The sequence below is a fragment of the Hippocampus zosterae genome, chromosome 14 (genome assembly GCF_025434085.1).
Source record: "Hippocampus zosterae strain Florida chromosome 14, ASM2543408v3, whole genome shotgun sequence".
In the NCBI taxonomy this organism is placed as follows: domain Eukaryota; kingdom Metazoa; phylum Chordata; class Actinopteri; order Syngnathiformes; family Syngnathidae; genus Hippocampus; species Hippocampus zosterae.
The window spans coordinates 19,354,987-19,375,868 of NC_067464.1; the positions used below are offsets into that span (position 1 = coordinate 19,354,987).

General features: G+C 41.8%; 1 protein-coding gene across 1 annotated transcript in view; it reads right to left on the minus strand.

Moving 5' to 3' along the window:
* Positions 1-20,882, minus strand: part of lrfn5a (leucine rich repeat and fibronectin type III domain containing 5a) — a 186,839-nt gene that overhangs the window by 103,875 nt on the left and 62,082 nt on the right. Inside the window, exon 2 of the mRNA XM_052085703.1 lies at positions 733-839. The gene's annotated coding sequence lies outside the window, so the exon portion shown is untranslated. The remainder of the gene's footprint in view (positions 1-732; positions 840-20,882) is intronic.

Consider the following 20,882-nt stretch of genomic DNA (forward strand, 5'->3'; position numbering starts at 1 on the left):
GATATAAAGGTTTATAGATTTTCATCATTGTTGAAGAAATTACAAAGGGTTACACAGTCAACATATATTTTTGGGAAATGATTTTTTTTTTTCTGACTGAAACTGCAAGAGCAAGCCAGCATGTTTTCCATAGCCATGGATGATTAAATAGCCCGGATTCAGTGTTAAATTCTGTTGCAGCAGCGATACATCCCCACGAAGGTAGAGCTGCCAAATTGGGTCATTCTCATAGTAATTGAGAACATGCAAGTGTTTCTTCGTAAAAATAAAAATAAAAACACAAAGATACGATTATACAATTTTTATATCTGGTACAATGGCTGCATGTGTGAGATACATGTTTGTTTGTTTTTTTGCTTTCCCATTTAAAAAAAATAAAATAAAAATAAAAACGACACTGGTAAAAGCGTTACTGGGAAATGGCTTGGTGATGGTGTGCTGGTCATCAGCTTTTCGTCAAGGAAGTTGAACATGAAGGTGTTGGGGTAGATGGGACAATTTCTTCAAAAGTACCTGAAGCTGAATTATCACAAACCAACCAGAATACATAATCAGCATGAATGAGTGAGGAGAGTGGAAATACCCTTACAGCTACAGCTATGGTTGCTTTGATTGCCTGTGTAAATGTTTGCATTGCTTTGCAACATGATAAAGTAGACAAACAGTTTGAACCTGTTTCTTAAGCAGTGGCAATGACAGAAAAAACAAAGAAAAAAACCCCCACATGCTTACCTTGAAAGATGTAAACGGTGAAAATCTGCTTCAGAATTCACATGATACAGCAGATTTCCATTGAAGAGGTGACTGGTAGAAAACCTCTTGGTGTCTGTTTTTCTTTCCTAGAAAGTAGAAAAAACGACAATTTAGAAGTCTGCAGTACATCGAAAGGTTTTCTAGTGTTGTCAGCAGCTTCATTGCTTGTTTGGTTTCTAACTTGCAATTGAAGAGCAGCTGTTGTGCACCAAAGAGCAAGTGGAAGTTGAGAGCAAATGTCTTGAAACCTGGCCCACCCGCACAAAACATGCAGCAGATGTGGGATGTCAATAATTGGAACACTAGCTGCCATTGATCTGATAAGATAAGATAAGATATCCTTTATTCGTCCCATAATGGGGAAATTTACAGCCTCCAGCAGCAAGAATGTATGTAGAAAGAAGAAAGGAGAAAGGGAAAAAAACAACAACAAACATCTTTCAATTAAATACAATATGAACACATATGGCTAAAAAATATTATTATTATTATGATTGTTATTTTTTATTCATCAGCCTGACATTCCTCCTTCCAACTTCCCCTCTACCATTTGACCTCCCAGTTCCCCGAGCATCTACATTCTCCTCATGCTTGGATTTCCTGTCCCTGTTTGCCCTCTCTGTGCCTCGCTTGGTGCCTGGATATTCGCTCTTCCCTTTCAGCTTTCCTCCTTCAAAGCATCGAGGAGACCGTTGCAACAAAGAATGCTTCTATACAAGCTGAGCCAGCAGGGTGAATGGAAGGATGGGTCAAATCATTTGAGCGAATGAGAGGAAGGAATAAGGAGGCTGAGCCAGATGTGAGTGAAGGTGTCAAAATGGAACAAGTGAGGAAGAGTATCAGGGATTACAACAGATTGGGACAATCATTGGAATTGGAAAACAGAAGAGCGGTATAAGAACATGGAAGATGATTTTCATCACACACAGTACAGAGAATCTATATGGCCCCCAGTTTTGGTGCCCCCCCCCCTCTCACTAATAAGGAAAACATGGTGACCTATTGAAATTGGTGTATTAAAACACAAATAATAATATTCTAAAATAAATATGTGGCATAAAAAAATATACATCAGTCATCAACTAATTTCACCGATAATTGGCCTGATGACTACTGAAGCCAATATTTCGCATTTTGGCAATTATCATTTATTTTTTATTTTATTTTTTTGTTAATCTGACAACCAAGAAGACAACAATTTAAAACTGGGTTATTTTGGCTCTGAATCAGCCGAGGAGAGGTACCTCAGCAGACATAGAGAAGCCTCCATGTCTACTGAGGTACCTCTCCAGGGTGGTCCCACACACAGCACCATTATCATCAGTACCAGTGACCAATCACAGTCACTGATTACAGCCAATCAGGAGTGAATTTTAAAAGCTTTGTATGGCTGCCCCACCCTTACACAGTGGTCGCACGAGCAACAGGGAGGTGAAAGATCACAGGTGTTAAAATCAAGCCACATCTGGACCGCCATACCATTTGATATGGTCCGCGAAAGCAGCTCAAACATGTCAACTTCCATGATCCTTTCTAAAATGTCTACCCTAATTTTAAATTGTCATATTAAGATTAAGATATCCTTTATTTGTACCACACTGGGGAAATTTACAGCCTCCAGCAGCAAGAATGTGGGTAGAAAGAAGAAAGAAGAAAAAATGTAATAAATAAGAGCTATACTGCAAATTTCCCCAGTGTGGGACAAATAAAGGTTATCTTATCTCATCTTCTCAACATTTTCTTGTTACCAAACCACTTATGATAGTTACAATAATTTAATAAGTCAATGCAGACTCTACCAAAATTGTAATATAGCTCAACTTACAAGTACCGGTACTAGTCACAGCATTATGAGCCTCTCAACGGTAAATAAGCACAAGTGGCAGCTCAGCTCGCTCACAGTTCCTCTAGAGATGGCTGTTAATCACTTGAATTTGCTTATAGTGATTGTAATTTCAATCATGTAAAGTACATTGATTTACCTTGTTTATTAAATGTGCTACATAAATAAAGCTGACTTCGGGGTAACACCGGCTAGTTGACAATGGGGAGTGGTTAGGTCACAGGCTAACATCCAACTCACTGCTAATTTGGCTCCAGGGAAAGTTTGAACAACTTGAAATATGGTTGCTGGTAACACTGATCGAGAAATGAGGATGAAAAAAAAAAGCCAGTATGGTGGAGACAGCGACTGCATGTCAGACACTCCAGAATGACGGAAAACCGACAAAAGGAACCAGAGAGAGGACACATTCTTCCACAGCTGTGTTGATGAGATATTTATTTGTCTGCTGTCCAGTAGCTGCGTTGAGGATACACTTTTGCTGAACTTAAAAATAAACGTAATGACTGAAATTTAAATTATATTGAAATGTTGGTAAGCTTTATTTACTGTAGAAAACTTTAGGAAGAAATGTTTTCATGTAACTTTAGACGGCAAGCTGCTAAGCTTGGTAGCTCCTTGCATTTTTTATTCGAAATTTAAAACAAAGTTGGCTTTTTTTCCAAGATCTAAAAGCCTTTAACATATTGAAAATCTGAAAAGTCAAGTGTTGGAGTTTTTATTTACTATTTAGCCAGTACTAAGCTTAATATGGATTTTCATGTTCTGTCCAGCATGCCAGTGGTCTAACTCCCTTCACGTTCCGCTGGGATGCAGTGAGGCCAGCAATGAAGTGCATTGACCACTTATCAGTTGAATTTAATGCTCAATAGCCGGCCAAATATTCCTATACACACAAACACTTAAACACTCAAATGTAGCAAGGTTCACGCGACGCATGCACATCTCCCACTGGTACAGGTCACACATGGGTGACACCTTCCCCTTTAATGTAGTGCTGTGCGATCATATTACGACATGAAACATACATTAAAAATGTCCAATTTTATTTTGGCGAGTGGGATCAGTGGCAGTGACTCCTCCGCTTGAGCCCCAACAACTGCGGCTTTGAAGCCTCAACATCACCGACTTGGGAGTGTACTGCTGCTAAGTTAGCAACTTTGATGGCTCGGAGGAGGAAGGTTTTACTTAAATACACTCGTGCAGCGCTAGCTGATGTCCATTACGGTGTGTTAGCTCTGCTGCTAGGAATGTCGTTTCACTCTTGAGGCATCCATCCAACCATCCATTTTCTTATTTGCTATCCTCACAAGGGTCGCGGGGCGTGCTTCAGCCTATCCCAGCTGTCTTCAGGGCACACTGAACTGGTTGCCAGCCAATCACAGGGCACACAGAGACGAACAACCATCCGTGCTCACACTCACACACAATGTGGGAGGAAACCGGAGTACCCACAGAAAACCCACAAAGGCACTGGGAAAACATGCAAACTCCACACAAGAAGGGCGAAGCCGGGATCGAACTTGCGGCCTCCGCACTGTGAGGTTGACACGCTAACCACTTGTCCACCGGGCCGCCCATCTTGAGGCATGACCATCTGATTTCCACAAAATGCAAATGCAACACTAATGTAAAAGATTGGTTATTCTTGTTTTGAGAGGTTATACCTGGAGACTGGAGAGACACGGAGGGATTACATCGCGATGCCAGTGCTTGTTGCACTTTGTCACAAGTGCAATTATTTGTTAAAATGTCAGGAGGAAACACAAGCAAGCTTAACAGGGAAAATGTGTATCTCACAACAAAGAAGTGCATTTTCCACTCCGACAGCATGTTTCAGCCTCGTTGCTCAAATCGTTTTCTTTTCCTCTGAATAATTATTTAAATCATGTTAAAAAGGTATTAAAGTAATTTGTTCAAAAACATTTTTTGGGAGTAACTCTTCATATGGATTTGTGATCCATACATTATTTATTTATTTTATATTGTCTTTGTACATCCACAGCAAATTGCATTTCACACCAACAAAGCATTCTAGCTGTCCCTAATAAAATTATTATTCACTTCACTCTATTTGTCAGTAGTTTTTTAAATTTTTATTTTGAGTAATTTCATTGAGAGAAAATGTAAGAGTCCTATGTTCAGTAAGGCTGTCAATATTATTGTATATGATTGTGTCAAATACCAAAGTAAGTGAACTTTTTCTTTCTATGAACAAAGTCTTTGGAGGACACTCACAAGAAACAAGGCACCATTCCGTCAACAGAAAACAATCTTCTATTATACAACATCAGGCATCTTATTTCACACCACAGTGCACACTTGTCCAATTTGCCTTCGTACCAGAATTCTGCTTCATAGGTTACAGCTGGTTTATTATTTAGTGTGCTCTCAGCATAGGCAACGTGCACATACTCTACACATAGTCTTGCTCGCAAAGGGATGGGGGTCTTTACCAACTAAAAAATGTCACTGTGATATCATCCATCAGGGTTTGAACAAATTTGACTTCACTTGTCTAGGTCTTGCTTCAATCAGTCAATTAAATAGATGCTCTTTTAGTTATTTTTGTTAGTTACTTCAACGCAAAACTGGATAATGACAGAAGGGGCCTGAATGCCACAGTTGGACCGCATGGGTTTGCGAGCTCCACGAACGACAACGGGGAGAGACTGTTGATGCTAACCAGTACCAACGGCCTCAGCATTGGCAACACCTTTTTTGAGCACAAGCGGATCCACAAAGTAACCTGGGTTTCACCTGGTGGCGGGACCCAGAACGAACTGGACTACATCTGCATCAACACAAGGTGGCGCTCGTCATTGCTCGACGTTCGCTCCTACAGAGGTGCGGATGTGGGTTCAGACCACTTCCTTGTGGTGAGTAAAATCAAGCTGAAGCTGAAGAAGGTGAAAAAGGTGCAGCCCAAGAGACCTTACGCGGTGGACAAGCTAAAGAATAAAAACTTCTCCGAAAGCTTCTGTGAGGAATTGAGTAGGAAGCTCAAGGTATCACAACACCTTGCAAACATTGAGGACCAGTGGAATATGTTCTCTTGTGCCATTGCTGACACTGCAGAAGCAGTTCTAGGCAGAAAGACGGGTACCAACAAAGACAGATGGATAACAGACGACACCTGGAAGTTGATTGAGGAAAGGAAAGTGGCTAAGATAAAAAGAGAACAAAAGAGGAGGCTCCGGAGCTGGAGGATGGAAGACGAGGAGTACAGACACTTGGACAGGGCAGTGAAGAAGAGTTGCAGGAAGGATAAAAGACAGTGGCTCGAAGAGAAAACAAGAGAGGCACAGGAAGCAGCAGAGAACAACGACACGACGACCCTATACAAGATCGTGCGGGAGCTAACCAACTGCAGGAGCAGCTCTGGCGTGCCAATCAGGAGCAAGGATGGCAGGACACTTCTAAGCGAGGAGGAGCAAGAAGCAAGATGGCTGGAACACTTCAGGGAGGTTCTCAACCAACCAATGCCTCCCGTGCTCTTCAATTTCGATCAAGAGACACCAGCTCCAGCTCTAAATATTACATCGAAAGAGATATCCGAGACTGAGGTTGCCAGAGCAATCAAGGGCACCGGGACTCGATGAGATAGCTGCCGAGCTGTTGAAACATGGCCAAGATGCTGTTGTGAAGAGCCTTACCCACCTGTTTAACCTCATTTGGCATGCTGAAGAGGTTCCTGCCGACTGGAGACGTGGGGTCATTGTCACGCTCCCCAAGAAGGGAAGCCTCGCAGACTGCAATAACTGGCGGGGTATTACGCTGCTGTCAATTACCAGCAAGGTATTCTGCAGTGTTCTGCTACATCGCCTTAAAGATGAAGTGGATAACATCTTGAGGGAAGAGCAGGCCGGTTTCAGGAAGGGAAGGTCTTGCGCCGAACAGATCTTTACCCTTCGAAACATCATAGAGCAGTGCCAAGAACTTCAGATACCACTCATGATCAACTATATCGATTTCAAGAAAGCCTTCGACAGCATCCACCGGGAGTCACTGTGGCAGATCGTCAAGCTGTATGGTGTACCCCTCAAGTACATCAACATCTTCAGGTCATTGTACCACAACTCAACGTGTTGTGTCAAAACCAACAGTGGCACAACTGATGATTTTGACATTGTCACTGGTGTAAGACAGGGTTGCATTCTGTCACCCCTACTCTTCATTATCATAATCGACTTTGTGATGAGGAAGTCCATCACAGGAGCAAAAGTTAGTATCAAGTGGGGAGGGAGCAGACTAGCTGACCTGGAATTTGCAGATGATTTGGCCCTGTTAAGTCACACCCAGCCTGCACTCCAGGAGTTGACCAATAATCTGTATGAGCACGGAGTTAAGGTCGGTTTGCGAATTAGCCAGGAAAAGACCAAGGCCATGGCCGTCGGACAGCACCAACACCTTCAACCACTCACTCTACACCAACATGACATAGAGTACATTGACAGCTTCACATATCTTGGGAGTAACATCTCAAATACAGGTGGTGTGGAGAAAGACGTCAACAGTAGACTTGGTAAAGCTGCGGGAGTGTTCCAACGCCTCCGCAACATCTGGTCATCGAAAGCCATCACTACGACCACCAAGCTACGCCTCTATATGTCAGTGGTTATCCCAACAGCGATTTACGCTTGTGAGACATGGATGAAGACAGCCAACATAACCAACAAGTTAGATGTCTTCCATCGGCGTTGCCTGGGATCCATCCTGAGGATCTCATGGAGAGACCACGTCACCAACGAGGAGGTGATGAAGAAGGCAGGAGTGGCTGAACTGTCAGACATTGTCTCTGAAAGGAGAAGGAAAATGATCGGCCACGTACTCCGACTGCCAAGAGAGAGACCGGCAAGTGTGGCCATGGACTGGATGCCAGAGGGTGGAAAGAGAAAGAGAGGTAGGCCAAAGAAGACGTGGAGACAGACTGCCAAAGAAGACCTCAGTGAGATGGGTGTCAGCTGGCATGGAGCAAAAAGAGTCGCCAGTGACCGGACCAAATGGAGGAAACTCGTCGCCCAATGTTCCAAATAGGAACAGGCGGAACTAACTAAACTAACTAACTAAGATGTTCAATAATATTCAGTATTTTAAATGACCACATGTATGCCAGCGGACATCCTTAAAAATCTCCCTTTACGATGTACAGTCCATCAATCCATTGAACAACTTTACATATAATCATATTCAGTGTCATGAAGAACTGATGATTTTCTTCCTTACCATATTTGAGATTTTAGCATAACTAACACTGTGTTCTGTGCACATTAAATATCTCTGAAGTGGCAGATGCAGCAGATGGGCAGTCATGATTGCACTCCAACATATCTCACCTGTGAGATACAATTCGAGTTGCCTGGTTAAATCACAGTGGTCCGCTATCTATACTGTATCCTCACTGTCAATTTCACACAATATCGCTGCCCAGGCTGCCACAAAGACACACATGTAAACACATAAAATGTAGAGTAACAAAACAACTCAAAGGTTACCGTATTTTCCGCACCTTAAAGCACTTTGTAGGAGAAGAGGCACCTTCAATTTTCAAACTGTTTTCATATGTAGGGTGGACCGCATAATAAGGCACATAGAATAGAAGCTACAATAGTGATTGCGACTGTGTTATGCTAGATGGAGCTACACTAAAGGGAATACAATACAATACGAGACAATACAGATTTATTTATATAGAGCTTACACAACCGCCGCAGCTGTAAACAGAGCCCTTTCCAGAACATTTAAAAGACTATATCCAAGAAATCCGAATATTGATCCATATATAAGGCGCATCCGGATTATAAGGTGCAGTGTCGGCTTTTGAGACTATTGAATGCTTTTGAGTGTGCCTTATCATGCGTAAAATATGGTACTCTTGCTGATGTAAAACTGCAAAGCACAAACTACTGAATGCACCATATGATTAGTTTGCATGATGTATGGCTGAGTCCATAGATTGAAACCACTGTCAGGCAAGCAGTCAGTCTTTTGAATTATTAAAACAGGCCAGTAACGAGGGGAGTGCGTGTTTATCTGTCCATGTGTCTTTTAAATAGTTTATGGACACAAATGCAGCCCTTCATTGTATAACTGTAAAATTGAAAGTTTATGGACACAAAGGCAGCCCTTCATTGTATAACTGTAAAATTGAAAGTCTGTCCAAAATAAATATACTGTATAAGGAGACAGAAAGGCCGACTCTGTTTGGGACATAGAAAAACTGTTCTTGGATAGTCACAGCTTTCACAATTGTCCAGTCTGGCAACCTCAGGATCACATATCTTTGCCCATGATTGCCCATGACACTTTTGTCGGGAACATCACACCGAGACCTTCACCAACAAGTAAATCATGCTTGTCAGTATATTAAATATTGCATGAGACCGCAGAGTATTGCATGAAACCTCCGTTTCGCAGGTAAGCTCCAGCCCTCACTTCGTTTCATATGCTTTGGGTGGTAGTTAAATGTCAGAAGTAATCAGATGCAAGAATGCATTTAAAGGTAGCCAGTTTTTGAGACCTGAGAGATAACAAGCAGCTCAGACATCCAAAAGGAGCATTAGTTAGAGAATCCGGAGAAGGCTGAGGTTTGTGCATGACATTGGCAGGTGCATAAAGGGGAAGCCAACCCCAAAATGTTTTTGACAATATTATGATCTGGGTGGCCACACTTGTCTAAACACGTCATTCTGATTAATATTACATTTGTGGAAAATGAGTTCAGCAATAAAATCGACCCGTTTTTGTCCATCACAGGAGGTGGCCAGAAAGTGGAAAAATGGTCACCCACTGCAATGGAAAAAAACAGGTGGATTTTGCTTCTCATTGTTGATAATGCAGATTTGTTTTCCACCCTCTTGTGGCTGCGATGGCGTTGCTTGTGATCGTAGAAGTGGTGTACTGTGTGGTCGTGCGGCATAAGGTGAACTTGCTGTTTCCATTCTTATCTCCTCTCGCCTTGGTAGTTGTTGCGTTTGCTGCAGTGTGTTTTTATCTCCTTGGGATGTGCTTAGTATGGCGGCCGTCCGCGTTTGTCCGACTGCCAGCGGAGTTGCCTTGTTGTTGCCTGTGCATATTTGCTGCTGAAGGTGGCATCACTCAGCTTGGCAACTTGTGGTGTTGTAACGGAAAACGCTGCTGCGTTTCTCCAACAATTTGCCTTGATGTGCCTCTGCTAGCGACGGTCGCCTCCGTGCGCCCTTTCTTAGCTTTCAGCATTGCATGGCTTATTCATATTTATGAATAAAAACACGTCTGTGGAGCGCCAAATCTTTTTTTGCCTGCACCTCGATCAAATTTTCCAAATGGCATTCCACCACCTGCGCCCCATGTTCGACCTTTTAATTAGTCCAAAATGTATTCTACTTTTTCTTTACAAAATCTGATATGCGCCGGGGGTTGCAGATGCCCTGTCATCTAAGCTCAGTGAGGCAGAGTTCACCTCACAAATTCACAAACGCGCTACGGTAGACTTAGATAAATAGAGATGCATCCATTTTTATGCCGAGCGCAATCAACTTTCTGTGACCGAATTATCATATGCATTGGGGGCAAGGTAGCTCTGTGCACCTGCATGTCCAGTCAGGCACATCAAGGTCCCAATCAGACTGGACATGGTATGGTACTACAATGAAGATGCACCCGACTTTAGCGCACAGGCGCCTGCCGAACAAAATAGGTGTTCACTGTGCCAAATAAATATACAGTATATACACACACACACACACACATATATATATATATATATATATATATATATATATATATATATATATATATATATATATAGAGAGAGAGAGAGAGAGAGAGAGAGAGAGAGAGAGAGAGAGAGAGAGCCTTGACGAGATAATTAATTTTCTTTGGGAAAACTAATTTTTTCACTACAAACACTTTCTCTCCGATTAAGTTTAGCTCGTATTTGTGATCTTCCAATGGCTTTAAACAAGACCGAAAACAAGCGGAAGGATAAATCACAGATATCAGAAAAATATCAAAGACTACATAAGTTGCCAAGTAAATGCCAAATGTGATCTTTTGCTAGTTGTCCTATTGCAATGGTATTGACCGACTGGAAGGTTTTTTTTTTACATTGATTATTAATGGTACAAGACTGGACACAAACTGTTCAGTATGTCAAATATGGTGATGTATACTTGACTATCTATTTGATTTATTTGCTGCTGAGTAGTTTACGTCCACTGTGGGCCTAATTAGAGAATTATTTTGTGCTGTGCATTATTTGGATAGAGCAGCATTCATCCTCTGAGATAGATAAACATTGTGTTTCCACTACAAATGTTATTTTTGAATTCATATAATTTATTAAAAATATGTTAACAAATGTTATGATGAGTGGACTGTAAAATATTTTCACTGATTTTTAGTGAAGTCTTGCTTATGGGAATGAGAATATAGGCAGGAGTAATGTTGGCCCTTTGCAAAGGTTTTGAAATGAAAAGCATACATTAATAAAACAGAATGTATAAACACACAATAGGGCTGTTCACACGGCAATATTTGGTCCGGTGCTGCACCGGGGCTGCCCCAGTAGAGCGTTCACACGTGCAAATTAGCTCCGGCGTAGCCCCGGAAAAGAGCTTATACCGGAGTCAAATATTTGCTCCGCACCAAATGCTCGCTTGCGAAGCAGCACCGGTGTAAATTTGCACGTGTGAACGCAACTGGGTTAAATTAGCTCCAGAGCAAATGCTTGTGAAGAGTACGTATGGCGAGAATGCGTTGCTTTCGTGCTCTGTCGGACTTCCATAATGTGTTGATTCATAACGACACAAGACTTGGCTAGTAACATCTTTCCTTTTGCAGGAGACTGGACTGTCTCGGAGTTGTTTGTTCCTTTGTTGTTTGTTCACAACCCCCCCCCCATATGATTTATTTTGTGATTTCCTCTCTTGATTTTCTGTTTGGCGCATTAGTGTTTGCTTTTCTGAGTGTCATTGAAGTCATCGTTCATTTACGTTTTCTTGGGCGGTCACTCTCGAGCTGAAGGCACGGAAACCGAGAAGGAGAAGGACGTGCCGGTCCAGTCGTCGCTTGAGTTGTGTATATACAGTACTTTTAAAAAGAACCAACACGACAGCTCTTTTGTTTTCTGTCGTTTTGCTCCGCTGCAGAAACTGCCGTGTGAACGCAAGTGGGGCAGCCCCGACACTGTACCGGGGCTGCCCCGCTCAGCGGCTTTGTACGTGTGAACGCTCCACACAATTTGCTGCGGTGCAAAATATCCCGCAACAAAATATCTCGGTGCAGGACCGGAGCAAATGTGTGCCGTGTGAACGGCCCTAATGAAAGGTGTGAAACTGAAAATATGATCTGTCAAGATATGAGGTAAAAAAAAACGTCTTCGGTTTATAAGAATAGTACCAAATTTTCTGCACTATAAGGCACTTCGAATTATAAGGTGCACCTTCAATTAATGGCCAATTTGAAAACAGTTTTCATATATAGGGTGTGTTGCATTATAATGTGCATAGAGTAGAAGCTGCAATAGTGCCTCGAACAAAGCCATGAGAACTGGTCACAAACATGGACATGCAACAAAAACAGAAATGGTGTTGCAAAACCATAAATGAAATACAAAAGTCATTGATTCAACAAAAAGAAACACAAACCTCATGGGCTCACATCCACATGGGGCTAAATATCCTTTGAAGTTTTGCTTGTCTCCTTCGTTTCATCAAGACTGCACAGAGCTCATAAAGGAGTTGTCTGTTTGAATGTGTGTTAGCGAATGCACATCAATTAGTGTAGGGCAGAACCCTTTTAGGTTACAACTGGTTCCTGCTATTAATCACTACTCAATGACATAGGAACACGAAGCTGCGTGGGTTTTCTCCGGGTACACCGGTTTCCTCTCACATTCCAAAAACATGCATGGCAGGCTGATTGAATACTAAATTGTCCCTGCGTGTGAGTGTGAGCGCAGATGGTTGTTCGTCTCTGTGTGCCCTGCGATTGTCCGGCGACTGGTTTAAGGTGTTGCCCACCGACTGCCCAAAGATGGCTGGGATAGGCTCCAGCATTCGCTAGGACCTTTATGAGGATAGAGCGGATCGGAAAATGGATGGATCAATTAAGAATGTACATGCATGGCAGGCTGATTGAACACTAAATTGTCCCTGCGTATGAGTGTGAGCGGGGATGGTTGTTCGTCTCTGTGTGCCCTGCGATTGTCCGGCGACTGGTTTAGGGTGTTGCCCACCTACTGCCCAAAGATGGCTGGGATAGGCTCCAGCATTCCCTAGGACCTTTATGAGGATAGAGCGGATCTGAAAATGGATGGATCAATAAGAATGTACACATCTTCACATCCCTCAGCTTAGTTGTAATCGTGGATCGTGCTGATTTCCACGCCCATGATTATATTTACTATAATGGTGTACTCCTGCAAGCAAGTTACAAAAACGAGGACAGAAGTGCAGACTTGTGGATGCCTTTCACATTTACTTTTGCATAAACATGAGGGATTTTCAGGAAGGAAAAGCACACCATGGTTCACCACTGTGAATTTCCAGCATTGAACAGCGATAAAAGTGAATTGCAAATAAGCCCTGCGCCTGCTGAATGAACACATGTACTGCACATAAAGCATAATGACATCTCTGTGGGAAGCACAGTAAACACCAGCTGCAGGCACAGTCAAATCTAGCACCAATGAAAAGTTAAAGGAGGAGAAAAGGAAATGTTGAAAATCTTCAGTATTTTTTTTCCGAAAATAATGTTTGTGTTTTATGTATACACTCAAGATTCTGTCTGAAAAACACAATCATGAACACTCATATTCACAGAACATTCAACAACCATTTTCTACCACTCGCCCTATTCAGCGGGTGGCATGGTGGCTGACTGGTTAGCACGTCAGGCTCACGGTTAGGTGCAGGGTTCGATTTTGGCTTCCTATGTGGGGTTTCCATGTTCTCCTTGTGCTTGTGTGGGTTTTCTTAGGGTATTCCAGTTTCCTTCCACATTCTAAAAACCTGCATGGAACACCCTCAATTTTATGTTGGTGTGATTGTGAGTGTGAAAGCTTGTTTGTGTATGTGTGCCCAGTTCAAGGTGTACCCCGCCTACTCCCCGAACACAGCTGGGATCGGCTCCAGCACGCCTATGACTGTCGTGAGGATAAAGCGGATCAGACAATGGATGGATTGATGTAAAGCGGATGGACTGAAGTCGAGCCAAGCTTTGGGCAAAAGGAATGATTATCAGTTAATCATACGGCACCTCAAGACCAGCGACTATTCTCACTCACGTTTTTGCCTTTGTCCATTAGGACCGCCACGATTATCTCGATGATCAAAATTGTCAACAATTATTGAATTACATCCGTTATGTTTTGATGCTTTGTTTTCCTCTCACAACTGCCTCATTGCTCGCTGACTGCTTGCCTTGACTGCTCTCACTCGCACGACTGAAACGCTTTCATGAACACTACTGATCCAATGTTGACCGAAATGACTAATGGTGATAAATTGAGTTCGCCTATATACAGATTTACTCTTGCCTGCAAATGCACCTGCTCTGTGAACATTGAGGCGGTCTGTTTAAAGTGCAAATAGCATCATGAAGAAAAAGGAGCACACCAGGCATGTCGGTCATTGATTAGTCTTTCGAAGCATCCCATCATTCGTCAGAAAAATGGGGGTTGTGCAGTCATGGAACTTCCATCAGTATTGGCAGTTAATGCATATATAACATCGACAACAATCTCGGGCTAAGCACATTTTAGTGTTGGGCATTACAAACCCCAGATGCAAGCACAATTAAGTGATTTCTGCCATCTAGTGGCAAATGGTGCTATCACAACTTCAAACAATACAGTGGACCTGCGCTATTCAAAGAGGTTAAGGACAGAAAAACTCCAATAATTGATGCACACTGAAATGTACATGACCTTTTGGGGGGGGGGGGGTGTTTATTATGCCCCACCCCACCCCAAATTATGTTTTCTCCTTTCAGACTTTGGGCGAGGGCTGCGTGTGGCCTGCAGTCTTCCAGGTGCCCATCCCTGGTCTAATTTGTATGTAGATCTGAATGTAAGTGTGACTGGCTGCTTGTCTCGGTGTGCCCTGTGATTGGTTGGTGACCAGTCCAGGGTGTACCCCACTTCTCGCCTCAAGTCAACTGGCTCCAGCACACCCGTGACACTAGCGAGATACAGATCAAGAATAGATGGACAAACATTTCCAAATAGACTTGAGGGGTTCAATTTGTGTGTGTGTGTGTGTGTGTCTGTGTGTGTCTGTGTGCGTGTGTGCGCGTGCATGGTCACGTGCAGCATCCATTCCAGCATCTGCCATTATTACTATCCTCACACACATGCCTGTCCTTCCACTATCTTTGAGGCCATTCTGCTCTTCACTCCTACCCCACTGGCTCAGCCCATCATCCCTCAGAACATCTGGCATCCTTGTTGTTGTATGAAAAAAGGGATTCATGTTTTCTCTGTTGGTCAGAATAGCTAGTCAATGTAGCATCTGATTGCACAGCAGGAGATGAAAGTACCACAGTGGACAGGGAAAAAAAATGTTGCATGAATGAAAATATCAAAAACAATTGTGGTGCCCTGCTTGAAAGAACTTTAACAATAACCAGTTGCAATTTCTTAATGTCCGCAGCAGGACTTGTACCGTGACCTCAACGTTTATCACGGTCCAGCCCACTGGAAAAGGAATCAAGCTGATCTCCCAGGGTGCCTTTAAGCTCATAATACTCATACAATAATACGATACAAGATGAGAGGCACCCCGGGAGTTGCAGAATCCTCACAGGTCCGCATGTTGAAGTGTGCTTGAGTGTCATCAAATATTTCCCCCACCTCTAATGTTTCAATGAACATCCTGGGTGAGCAGCTGAGTGCACTTAACCTCCAAGCTCAAACTCACCAAAGGAAACACACACTTTTTTAGACAGAGCGGCAAACGCAGCAACAAAAATATGTAAAGGTAGGTGAATTGAAGTCTCTCAATTGCCCAGAGGTGTGAGTGTGTGTATGAATGTTTGTTTGTCCATAATGTATGTGCCCTGTCATTGACTAGCAACCAGTTAAAGGGTGAACACCACCCTTGTCTGAAGTCAGCCGCGATTGGCTTCGGTTACACACCCAAATAAGGACAAACGGTATTCTAAATGAATGGATGGATGGTTGAATGTTTCCTTTGGAAAATAAATTGTCAGAGAAATTGAAACAAATGTGAGAATGCCCGGGTAGCTGGAAAGCTTCCCCTGCAAATGGCAGTGAAAAGCAGAAATGAGGTACCCTTGTGCTCATGTCTCATGCAAATGAGGCTTACTCTACAATCTCAATGCAGGCAACTATGCGTGTATGAGTGTACAAATGTAATGAATGTGCGTGGTGCGCGCCAGCGTCACGGTGTGTAATGAGAGGATGAGAGCAGTGCGCAATTGCTCACTAGAAGGAACGTTGGGCAAAGATTGTGAGAAAAACATACAGATGGACATTAAACTGTCAGTAATGACAAGGTGTTCGTCTAAAGTTTGGAGATCAATTTAGGTTCTGTCCACGAAAAGTTTCTGTTTTGTACTTCCGAACAATATTTGATGCAAACAAAACACAAAATGTAACAGCATTATGAAGTATTGGCACAAATAGAAAAACTACCCAAATAGACGAAACCTCCAATCCAACACTTCGGGCTGATTGATGATCAAGACAAATGACTCAACAACCTCTTAGACATGCAGAAAGACCGGTTTGATGATCTTCATCATCGAACCAGCTGTTACGTTTTTATAACTTGTCAAGTGTGGAGTACTTGCTCGTGTCCTGATTCCATACTGACGATAAAATGTCCACGTTTTACATGCCGCTGAGATAACTGCACAGCTGACATAAAATGACAACGTGCCAAGATGCTGATCCAATCAAATATGCAAACAATGTGTCAGATGGTGTTATAGTCAACCGCCGCCATTGGCACGAAAGGAGAGCGATGTGATTTTTTTTTCAATTAGATTGAACCGTAGAATAGCAGGTGTAAATCTGTTGTTGAATATTTTCATGATCATAATAGATGCTGATTTGTTTATGACAAAACGATATCAGTCTATGGTTTAAAAAAAAATGGGGTTAGTGGTCAATTGTGGTCATCTTATTTGATGTTGTTTTTAACATTGTACTCGTGATTTTAACTGCTTGTTGTAAGGTGTCCTTGAGTTTCTAGAAAGGCGCCCACAAATAAAATGTATTATTATTATTATTATTATTATTATTATTATTCAATGACAACGCGGCCACTTGAAAAAAGCTTCTCAATTGATAAGCATAGAGGACTGAAGAATTATTTTTATGATATTAAGTAACATCAATTTGAATATTAAGCAGGAGTATCCGAGCGCCTGCTGTTCAAAACACATTCTGTTTAGTCGACCACACTTTGAAATCCAGCTTGAAGCGATTTTTTTTTTTCATTGCTATCACTCACAGGAAAGTAACACAAGTGTGAAGCATTTGGCACTCTGAGAAGATGAACTTCATTCATCATTTATGACAGTTACAAGCTGTGGATGGAAAAAAGTCAATTGTGATACCCTCTATACTCGCCCAGCATGGCTCAAAGGTAAAGTGGGTTTGTCCAGTTATTGGACACAGCCCCGCTGAGGCCATGTCAAATTGTACTGATGAGAAAGATTGCCCCATGCTGCTGAGCTGTCTCGTCTATGAAATGTATGAAGGTAAATGAGATGTGAAAGGCCGAGTTGATGAGCTGTTTATTTCATAAACGAAGACCTTTGAACATTTTGCATGTGAAGCACAGAGAAACTCTCAAACAAGCCTTAATTATTTGTAAAATCCCGAAATCGAAAGGGGGCAAGGCTGCAATCGAGGATCTTCCATCCATCCATCCATTTTCTGAACCGATTTATCCTCACACAAGGGTTTCGGGGAGTGATGGAACCGATCCCAGCTGTCTTGGGGCAGTAGGCGATGTACACTCTGAACCGGTTGCCAGCCAATCACAGGGCACACAGAGAAGAACAACCATCCACGCTGACACTCACACCTAGGGACAATTTAGAGTGTTCAATCAGCCTGCCATGCATGTTTATGGGATGAGGAAACCAGAGTCCCAGGAGAAAACCCACGCAGGCACAGGTGTCATGCGAACATGCAAACTCCACACAGGAAGGCCGGACCCAGGATCGAACCCACGATCTCTGCACTTTGAGGTTGACATGCTTCCCATCTTAACCACTCAACCACCGGGCCGCCAATCTAGGTTCTTGATAACTTAAAAGGGCGAGAAAAAAAATCTGTCAGAGTGTGGAAATATGTATTTAAATATGCTGGACAGTTTATCAAACATATAAGTGGTGGTGGTCTTGAAAAAAAAAAAAAAGAACCCCTGTGTAAAAACCCACATCCTCAAAATAAATTCTGCAAGTAGCGCACATAGTGTGGACATTACGGCTTGCTGCTCTTCACACTTGGTGCCTTTTTTATTGTGTGTTTATGTACTTTTGCATCTTCTGTGTTTGGGATTACTCTGTCCAATAAGACAAGATAATACAACATTAATATAAGATAAGATAACCTTTATTTGTCCCACACTGAGGAAATGTGCAGTCTACATCAGCAAAATTGGGGGGAAAGAAAAAAATTAAGTGTTTCATTGCACAAAATAAATGTTTTCAAAAAGAACTGTACACAGTTCAATATAAGTGCAATATAAAATAAAGCATTAGCACTATATCTGTAGAATAAATAGACTGTAATAAATTAAATAACTATTATGTAGGACTACCACCTCTTCCGCAACCTCTTAAAAGAGATGGCCAGGACCTCTGACTCTTTGTGGATTGTTCTTGCCGGTATCAAGCTCAAAAGGAAGAAAAAAAAAAACACTGAAAGCTAAAGGCCGGCCCACGGCGAAAGAGAAGCCGCTGATTCCTCTCCAACGCCAGGTTCATAACAAAAATGAACTGAGGCTACAGGTTTCAGCCATCACGTCTTTCCAGGACTGTACCATTATGTCAATCACAGAGACTTGGCTAAAACATCCACATCAGCCTCAGTTATCAAGTTAGCTGGCTACACGGTCCCCTCGACATGAATAAGAACTGTGACTCCGGTAAAATCAGAATGGTTGCCATCCTCTCTAATTCCTACTTTCTTACATCGTTTCCTCAGGTTAATGTTGGAGATCATCAAACAAATGTAAATATTAGCCAAAGAAAACTGAATTATTTATAAAAATAGTCACCGTGCAACGTCCTGTTGGTTTAAAACTGCAGCCTATCTGATGACCAACACATCACAGCGCCACCATATTACCCCACAATCTCATACCAATGGCTCACAGTTTCGTAAATAAATTCCAAGTTATTTTACAGACATTCATGTAAATTTACAATCTTGGTCAACCTTCTATGTCCGACCTTCTACATATTGACACTTTTGTTTGCTTTTTCCGATCCTCCTCATCCATTCACCTGACTGTAATCCTGCTCATCTGAGCATTTTGTAAAGCAGCATTTTCAGATGCTCTGCTCTCCAACTTTGGAGCTTCCACCTGTCATTCATAACGTATTATTATTATTATTATTATTATTATTATTATTATTATTATTATTATAACTTTGACTACATTCCTCTTTGGATAACCAAATTCAAAACCTACCTGACCTCACCCAACCCTGATTACCTCCTGATCTGTTCAATCAAGAAATCACTTCAGTAGAATCTGTTTGACAAAATGAAGTCAGCCAAAAGATCTCAGAATCCTGCAAAAAAATGCCAAGCTCAGATGAAAACTCAAGTTATCGATCCATGAAAAGGTTTACAAAGCCATTCCTAAAAGCTTTCTGAGTTCAGCAAAACCACAGTGAGTTATTATCCACAAATAAAGAAAACATTTCACAGTGGTGAACATGGCTAGCCTAAAAAAAAAAGACCCCAAGAGAACAATGACCACTCATACCAGGAGGTTACATGGAACCAAGGACAATGTCAAAGGAACTGCAGGCCTCCCCTGCCTCTGTTAAGGTCAGTGTTTATGAGGAATGGGATAGGCAAAAATGACACCCATGATCCAGTAGCTCTGAAGTTGGTAACACATAGATTGAAATGCAAACGTAGTTACAGATTTGTTTGTATTGATAAACGTTTCCACAATGAGAGCGCAATGCTCACCAGTCCAATTCATGACAGCAACTGAAAAAGAAAAAAAATGGCATTATATGAAAAAAAAAACGCATTTTATGTACTTTTCGAAAATAAAAACACTTTTTTGTTTCGATACTTTATTTGCCTTTTGTTTAACCTACAAATGTGTCAGGTCAGTGGTCACCAACATGGTGCCCGCGGGCACACAGGTAGCCCGTGAAGACCACTTGAGTAGCCCGCCAGTGCCTGGACATTGTGATTTGCTAGTAGAAATTATGATTTAAAAATGCAAACATTGGCAGTACTGTGAGACATTTCGAAACACGATCAAAGTCTGACAATTTAAATCATCAAGTATTAAAAATAACACATCCTCAAATTATTGAAGGTATTTCGGACAAATATGTTATTTCAGACGTGTATCAATTTGGTAGCCCTTCACACAATCGGTACACATGAAGTTGCTCTCACCCTCAAAAATGTTGGTGACACCTGTGTCAGGTCATTTTGCCTGACCCTGTATGAGCAATATCGCTAATAGTCAGAGTACTCTTTATGAGACCAAATTTACAAAGATCCTTTTTTTCAAGACAGGAGCAGTTTTTATGAAGTCATACACATTTTCAACATAATTTACATAACCATAATTGTTGCCGCCTAATCATAGCGAGATTATTTCATAAAGTTGCCTGAGATATACAGTATGTGACACCGTGAAACGAAAATGTCAGCCAGCGCAAAAAACAGACAGCTGTTATATTTTACAGTTACACGTTTCTCTTTCTGAGAACAAGTCGGCGTATTTTCTTGTGGTAAAATTTGAATTCATTTTTTTATATTTTCTGTTCACTTGTATTTACTTTGAGATTAATGCCGACTTGGATTTCATGAAATAGGTGGCCCGAACATGTGTTCAGGTAATCCACTCAACATAATACTGTTATTTGTTCCAGACAGTTAAATCCATTCAGCTGCATTTTGGTGATATGTCAAGCCAAATACACTTCACAGATTCACTAAGCAGCTAAGTTGCTATGTAAGATGAGGAATAACAGAAAGCTGAATAACAGTTTTAAGCACATGAGAGGAGCTTTTTTTCTTCCCCTCAAGGAAGTTAACAGATGTTTTCAAAAGGAAGGCTGA